Source organism: Eleginops maclovinus, chromosome 5, assembly GCF_036324505.1.
Source record: "Eleginops maclovinus isolate JMC-PN-2008 ecotype Puerto Natales chromosome 5, JC_Emac_rtc_rv5, whole genome shotgun sequence".
Lineage (NCBI taxonomy): Eukaryota > Metazoa > Chordata > Actinopteri > Perciformes > Eleginopidae > Eleginops > Eleginops maclovinus.
The window spans coordinates 21,464,787-21,472,580 of NC_086353.1; positions in this window are offsets into that span (position 1 = coordinate 21,464,787).

Consider the following 7,794-nt stretch of genomic DNA (forward strand, 5'->3'; position numbering starts at 1 on the left):
AGAGAAAGATGTGATTTGAAAAGCTTCTTTCAGTGGATAAAAGATCATGATAACAGGTGTAAAGTCATGTAAATCAGCATCATTTTATGTGTGTATATTAATGCTTTGGGTGCACAGCCATGACACTGTAAAGAGAGACAGAAAGAGGGAGAGAGAGAGAGAGAGAGAGAGAGGGTGAGGAGAGGAGGGACAAAAACAGCTGTCAGCAGCTCAGGTTCCCAGCTATCTTCTCTCCCTGCCTGCTGTTTTCAACCTCTTTTCTAGATTAAAAACAAGGAGTTGAGCCTCTGAATTGAAAAGAGAAACCCGACACTTGGCCCTTTCTTCCCTTCTTTCTGTCTCTCTATCTCTCTCCCACTGTCACATACTCACACAGTTGCACACCCCCCTCACTGACTCACACACCATACACCCCTTTATATTCTCACACACACACACACACACACACACACACACACACACACACACACACACACACACACACACACACACACACACACACACACACATGCACAGACACACACACACACACACACACAAACACAAACACACACACACACACACACACACACACACACACACACACACACACACACACACACACACACACACACACACACACACACACACACACTATGCTTCCTCTCAATGACATCACATAAAGAGGCTGCAAGCCAAAGAGCAGAGGGAGAGGCAGGGTGAGGTCGGTTGGTTGAGGGACATGCAGAGGGGGAGGTGTGTGTGTGTGAGTGTGTTTGTGTGGAGGCAGATATGCCCTCGGGACAGGTGATGGAAGTAAAGCTGGGGAGGGACAGGGGTGAGGAGGGACGAGCGAGACAGAGAAGGGAGACAGTAGCCGGCCTCAGCTCAGCGGGGACAAAGAAGATGAACTCTGATGAACTTCGCAGAGCAGAACGGGAACTAGAGTCACTGTGGAGGACAGGCGAATATCTGTGTGCTTCGATCCATATCACTATCACTTGTGTCTTGCTTATGAATGACCAAAAGCGACTGAATTATAGCTGGCATTACAGTTGTACAGTGGTGGAAGAAGTATTCTAATTTGTTGGTTATAAAAGTAGCAACTTCCATGTAAAATCACTCAAATAAAACTTGTATATAAAACATTGAAGTGAAAGTTGTGGCAGTAAAAGGTCCTCAGAGTTTAACATGCTTCAACTAAAGCCAAACCTTTGTACAGAAGAGAGATTATATATATATTTTATATCTCTTAGTTTTTTTGGCAAAGTTGCAGCCTAAACAGTGTGAGTTTTCAGTCAGCAACAAAAGACGTGTAGATTGTCTGCTGTCCTCATACCAATGTGGAGCTTGTTTCACCATTTTGGGAAGGACAGCAAACAGGCCTTTTGTGGAGGGGAACCTAGGTCATGCATTTGACAGCAAATGAAACCAGACAAAGGACCAGAACTACAAATTGTGTTTTTGTAAAAGGGGGAATTTCCTGGAACCGTTCTAGTGAGAAACTGGAATGCGTATAACATTTTTGGGAAATATTTTTGGACAAATCTGTGAGCAGAATGACATGTGGTTAGTAGTATAGTCGGAATGGTGCCAAATAAGTTTTAAAAAAAACATTTCATGACTTCATTCACTCCTGGGTAGTTAAATCTATAACAATGCACTATATCCTATTGATTGATTGCATATTTAATACCTTACATATTCAAACTGTAAGAACAGCAACCAGATAAATGTACAAATATTTGAATATTTGAAGCATAAAGTTAAGGAGAACAGAAGTGAAATTCAAGAACTTGAGTAAATATAGACCTTCTTAGTTTTCAAAAACATGTCTATAGGGGAGAGTGAGGTAAGGTGGGATGTATACCGGTAGTTATGTTGTCAGCTAGGAAAGCAAAAATTAGATTGAAGTCAAATGATAACAACCTTTGCATCAGGATGTCTTTTGTCAATTAAGATGAAAGAATAAATCTATCACAAATGGCCATGAAAATATGATTTGGAAAAAAAGTTCTCTTGTACCATCTAAGGGGTGAGTTGGTTCGTGTCAGGCGGTAAGTGAGCCATCTGTGGGTGAATTGACCAATTTACTTTTTCAAAATTAAACCTGAAAAATGTATCATCCTTTCTCTGCCACTACCTGCTTTGGTGTCTGCACTGTAGTGATACCTGTTTCGTCAAGACTACAAATGATGTTTGAATGGAATAAATGGCTGTAAAACAAACGTGAAAGAGCCAGTTCAGAATCAAAATGAACTAAAAAGCCCCAAATAGTTTTAACCAAATGTGGTTAGTCTCTTCTCGTCTATCGCTTTACCAGATTGTCAAAGAACTCCTGCCAGACATATGGCAGGAAAGATGGTGGCATGCCTTCAAATTATTATATCAATATAGACCTAAAAGAATAGAATTCATTCTTTTAAGATACGGTATTTAGCTACACAAGACCAGTTAACCTTAGCTGACCTACTGAATCATGTGATCTCTTGCAGACCCTAACCCTTCTCTTTCCAGGGGGGAGTGGGGTAAGTTGAGCTGGTATTTCAGTTTCTTTAAAAGAAACTGAAATACCATTTTATATTACTGAGACTTAACTTCAGTGCCTCATGGGAGGGTTATGTTGAACCACTGGCTCAACGTACCCCATGGTATATGCCCAACAGCTACTTTTTGAGAAGAAAGTAGTCTAGCTTAGTCATTCATATTAATCTTTAACTAAAGGATTCACATGGTTTTACTTGCTAAATAATCAACAAGTATGATATATATTTTCAGATCTGGATGGATTTACTTTGAAATAACAGTAATTATACCTGACATGTTGAAAATGTACTTACATGGTTTATTGGGAAATATTTACCACTTCCCCATGTGCCTCTCTCCATCACAGCCAAATAGAAATGATGGGTGCTTCCTGAATCTATAGTGACAAATGTGCACAGTTCCCTAAATAAAAGAGCTGGGTCAACTAACCCATTGGCTCAACTTACCTCACTCCCCCCTATACACATGTATGTACACACATGTGCTTTTGTAATGTATATTTCCCAGCTTGACACACCACAAACACATGTGATGAACTTCACAAGGCTATGTAATAAGCATTTCATCATTTGCATATTTGCCAGCATGCCGCTCCTGTGTGTCATGTTTTGCAGAGGGATGGAATACCAAGTAGCTATTTCATCTGACCAGCATTCCCTACAGGATAACCCATAATGTCTCTCCATCAGCATTCATTGTGTGTGGAGCTTCATCCTGAATCCGAGGCCTATGTGCCTGCGCAAGTTTTTTTATGCAGGTGATGATGTCATTACAATAACAGAGAACAGATTAGTTAATGTGTACCAAGAAAAAGCAGAGATTTGAGTCATTAGAGCGAGAAGGAATAGCTAGAAGCAGGGAGGATTTTCACTGGTTGGATTGGAGAAAAATAGGCATATAGCATAGCATAGGGAAACAGAGGAGCTGTAATTGTGAAATGGAGAGAGGGAGAAAAAAGAAACAAGAGAAGGAGAAGAGAGGGGGCGTTAAAACCACATTTCCCTGTGGATCTTTTGGTGAGGCTGCGTTGAGAAAACTGCCAAAACTCTTAACACACACATTCCCGCACTGGCACGCACATACGCATGGTTCACTTCTGCCAAGTCATATGAGATACACCACTAACACACACATGGATTGAGGGATGTGGGAAATGTGTGTGTGTGAACTGGATTTATAGTAACTTTTAGTGAGTGGTGGAAACAGACAGAGCATGGAGGAGGGAGAAACACTGGCTCCTCTCCTCCGTCTTCTTTGGTGGGTTGGAGCTCGCCGAGGCCAAACCCTCCTGACGCCGGCTTTGAGAATTGTGTGAGGGTGGGGGGACGCAGGAAGAGGCTCAGGAAAGAAAAACGGCTGGATGGATTCCTTCTTCCCACACATAGATGCGCTGTTGATCACATGTGCGTACACATGAAAGTATACACTCACACACATTACAAAAAAAAAGAAGCCTTTGGATGGCTGCCTTTCCCCCCGCTCACTCTCACACACCCACTCGTCATCACGTTTCAGTTCTTGGCATCCTCTTTCCTCCCGCAAGCCCAGAATATGACATAGCTTTGGGGTTGCATCTCAGCAGCACACACAAAATCAGCTTTGCAATACAAGACATATGGCAAGTAAAATCAAGCAGCATCTCAAACATTTGACAGATGAAGACGACCAAAGGACCTAATGAGGAATTAATGGGTACCTGCTTTGAACTTTGTACCTTTCCTTTGATTGTTTGTTAGTGTACTAAATATCTGTTTTCCGAATGACATTTCCCTCGCTTTTTTTTTTGTTATCATCAGACTGTCAAAGCACAAAGGGACACAGCTTAAGCTTCTCTACCCAAGCCAAACAAAATCCCTCATCCTTTACAGTTTCTAAGCCATTCTGGTGCTCATCTGGCACAGCCGGGTGGATATTTGGGTGCACCATGGAGCCATTTCTGGGGTGTGTTTTCCACAAAAATCCCCCTCTGTGATGGCCTTTCCGGAGTCAGGCGATCTAAAGGCTATAATCCTCTACTTAGGGTATCAGCGGATGGAAAAGTCAGAAAAATAAGTCCTTGTTTTTCACTATTAATCTGGCAAAGCTCGTAAGTCCCCCTCTTGCCACTACGTAGTGATATGATTATAGCATGGTGACTAATACGACATGATTAGTAGCTGTGAGTAGCTGGGTCAGTCAGATTGCATTATGGGATGTTTTTGTTTTTGTTTGGTCTGTGCAGAAACCAATGGAGGAATTTGTTTGCTAATGGCAGATACTACACAGGTGTTGACACTGCTCTGGCTTTTCAATTTTCTTCCGGGCTTATATGTAATGTCCTACCATCCCAATGACTGAACCGACATTTGAAATACCATACGCAACAGATAAACACACCATGCCATAAATATCAAGAACTAAACCTCTGCTATTTGTCTTGCAATGCCATAAACTGTGAGAGTAACTACAGCAAAGGTCAGTTAGAGATTTTCAGACAAGTTTAGCCCAGCTAGAGGTCGCTTTGTCAGTCAAATGACCGGACCAATATATTTGTTAAGAACCACAAAATATTTAATGCATGGCAAGGACACTTTGTACAGACATTTTGGACAGATTGTATTTATTTTTGGTTTGGCTTTGTTGTTTTAGTAAACTGCCCCAGCAACTTTTGGATTGCTTGCAATGAAATCTGGTGCGATCTTGTCTAGGCCACCTGCAGGTCATAACTTATTATTATTTTAACTATATTCCAATCAGTCTCAGCTGTTTTTTTAGTTAGCATACTAACACGCTAAACTGAATTGAGATTTGAAGATCACCAGCAACAACATACATCAGTATACTAGCATTGTAATTGATCTGTTATGTTCAATTATATGATCAAATTAGCATATCGATGTTAGCATTTATCTCAAAGCATTCCAGGGGCTAAGTACAGCATCACAAAGCTTCTAGCGTGGCTGCGGACAGATAAGTGTGATTCGTTATCTCGAAAAATACATTATTTTATTAACACAAGTAGTAAAACACTGTGAACAGCTGACGGATAATTCCTCACAAGCTCAGACTATGCAGCAAATCACTGATTAAACGCACAGAGCTTATTATCAAACTCTATTCGAGACAGCAAAGTTATCAAATGCCATAAATATTTCAAACTGAATTTGTTATAAAAAATGTATAATTTGATTCAAAATGTTTCCATTTGATGATGCAACCATAAAGAATGTCTTCCTTCTGTTTAAATAATTCAAATATGAAAAACCTTCAATCAAGCATTGGAACAAGGTGATACAAATATATGACACAGTCAAACTGTGTTTGATAATACAATTTTACCAGCCTTAAAGCTAATTTGAATTAAAAAAAATGCATATCAAAGGGATGTTTATCTAAGTTTTAAACTTCCAGGGTCGAACTTAGTCCCTCAGCAGGGTTCTCAGTGTAAAGCGCTCGGCTCTGGTGGCCGGTCACACCTATTGTTTAGATCTGCTTGGGGAAACAGAGAGGCGGGCAGAAGGAAAGAACCTAATGTGTTGCTTCTTGCCTGTGCATTCTTGGCATAGCTCTTTGCCCTTTTCATTTTTTGACTGTGATTTTTTTTTTCTTCTTTGCTTTAATAGTGAAGCCAAGGGTCCACAGCCAGCCAAGTCCCACCGCTCCAGTCTGGCTAAGCCACAGAAAGCTTGGCTCCCTTCCTCTTTCCTCCCTCAGTCTCTGTGTATCACTACAGTATATCTCTTTTTCTCTTTGGATGTTTCTCCATGTCGCCATGTCTCTCCTGTTTGTCTCTTTCCTTTCTGTTTTATTTTTTGTGTCCGTCTGCATTGGTCAATCTTCCTCTTTGTCTCAATTTCTCTTCTTGTTTTCTCTTCCAATACACACACACCATGCTCTCTATTTCCCTGCCTGTCAGTCTGTCACAGCCAGCGGACTGGTTTAGCAGGCGGGGTTCAGCTGGGCTCCACAAACACATGGCTCTCAATCTGCCTTCTTGTGTGTGCTGGAATGGTATTTATTTTTCAGTTTGTGCCTTCTATTTAATATTTTTTATTTATTTAATGAAACATTTTGAATATGTAAACACTTGAACTAGGCAGACATTGCACCCCTTATGGCCATATGGTTTCTTTTTTGTACTCATTAAATGTAGACTAACACATTTGGATCATTTTAAATGTCTAAAAATTCAGCTGCACCTCAGAAGGATGCCTTTTTGTGTAAAGGAGAGTTTGAGTATATCCATGAGAGACAGTGTTGGTAATTTGCTCCTCTCTGTCTCTCAAGTGAAATTGAATTATAGATCAAGAACCTCTTCACAAAAACAGAATCCTCCAACTCAAACAAAGCCTGCTCCCATCTTCTACTACGCCTATTTCTATCTGATCAGCACCATTCATTCCGCCACTTAGACAGGAATCTAATTAGACCAGAATATCAACATTAAAACACATATCTGCCCCCCCCCCTCTCTCTCTCTCTTTCTCTCTCTCTCTTTGTTTCTCTGCTCTTCCCTATAGCTGGTGAGAGTATGGTTAGTGGCTGCCCCTCCCCCAGCGTTTGAACAAGCCAATAAGAAAGCACGTCAGCAAAATAACCCCCCCTCCACACACCATCCTTTTCCCTTACCACCCCATCCATTCCCAACCCCATCCCCCAGAGCCCTCTCTACACCCCATCCCCCTTTCCTACCACCCCTAACCCACTTACTCATCCTGCCTCCACGCTCCCGCACACCCATGAGACTTCCCCTTACCCTCCCTACTTTTTCACCCATGTTCATCCTTTCCTAGTCGTCTTCCCCTTTCCCTCTCACCCTTTTTCCTGGACACCCTACCTCTCCTTCATTACACCAATTCGCCATTTTCCCCACTCCCATCTATGTCACTCCTCTTCCCTCCCCCACCGCTCTCTCCTCACTCTTCTGTGGCCTTATCTTATGAATATCGGTAGCACACTGGGTGAAAAATTGATCCTCCCCGCCTGTCTGTGGACGATGCCACAGTGCATTAGCCTGTGTGTGAGTGTGTGGAGGCTGCTTGGGGGAGAGAGCAAGGGGGAGGAAGGGAGGGGGGGAGGAGAAGAGGAGGGAGGGGTGGCGATGGTGGGAGGGATATTTGCATATCATCAAAGTAGGGAAAGGGAGTGTAATGAGGATAGAATGTGTGTGTGTGTGTGTGTGTGTGTGTGTGTGTGTGTGTGTGTGTGTGTGTGTGTGTGTGTGTGTGTGTGTGTGTGTGTGTGTGTGTGTTTATGTTGATGGGTTGGGGTTGAGTGTGTTTGAAATGA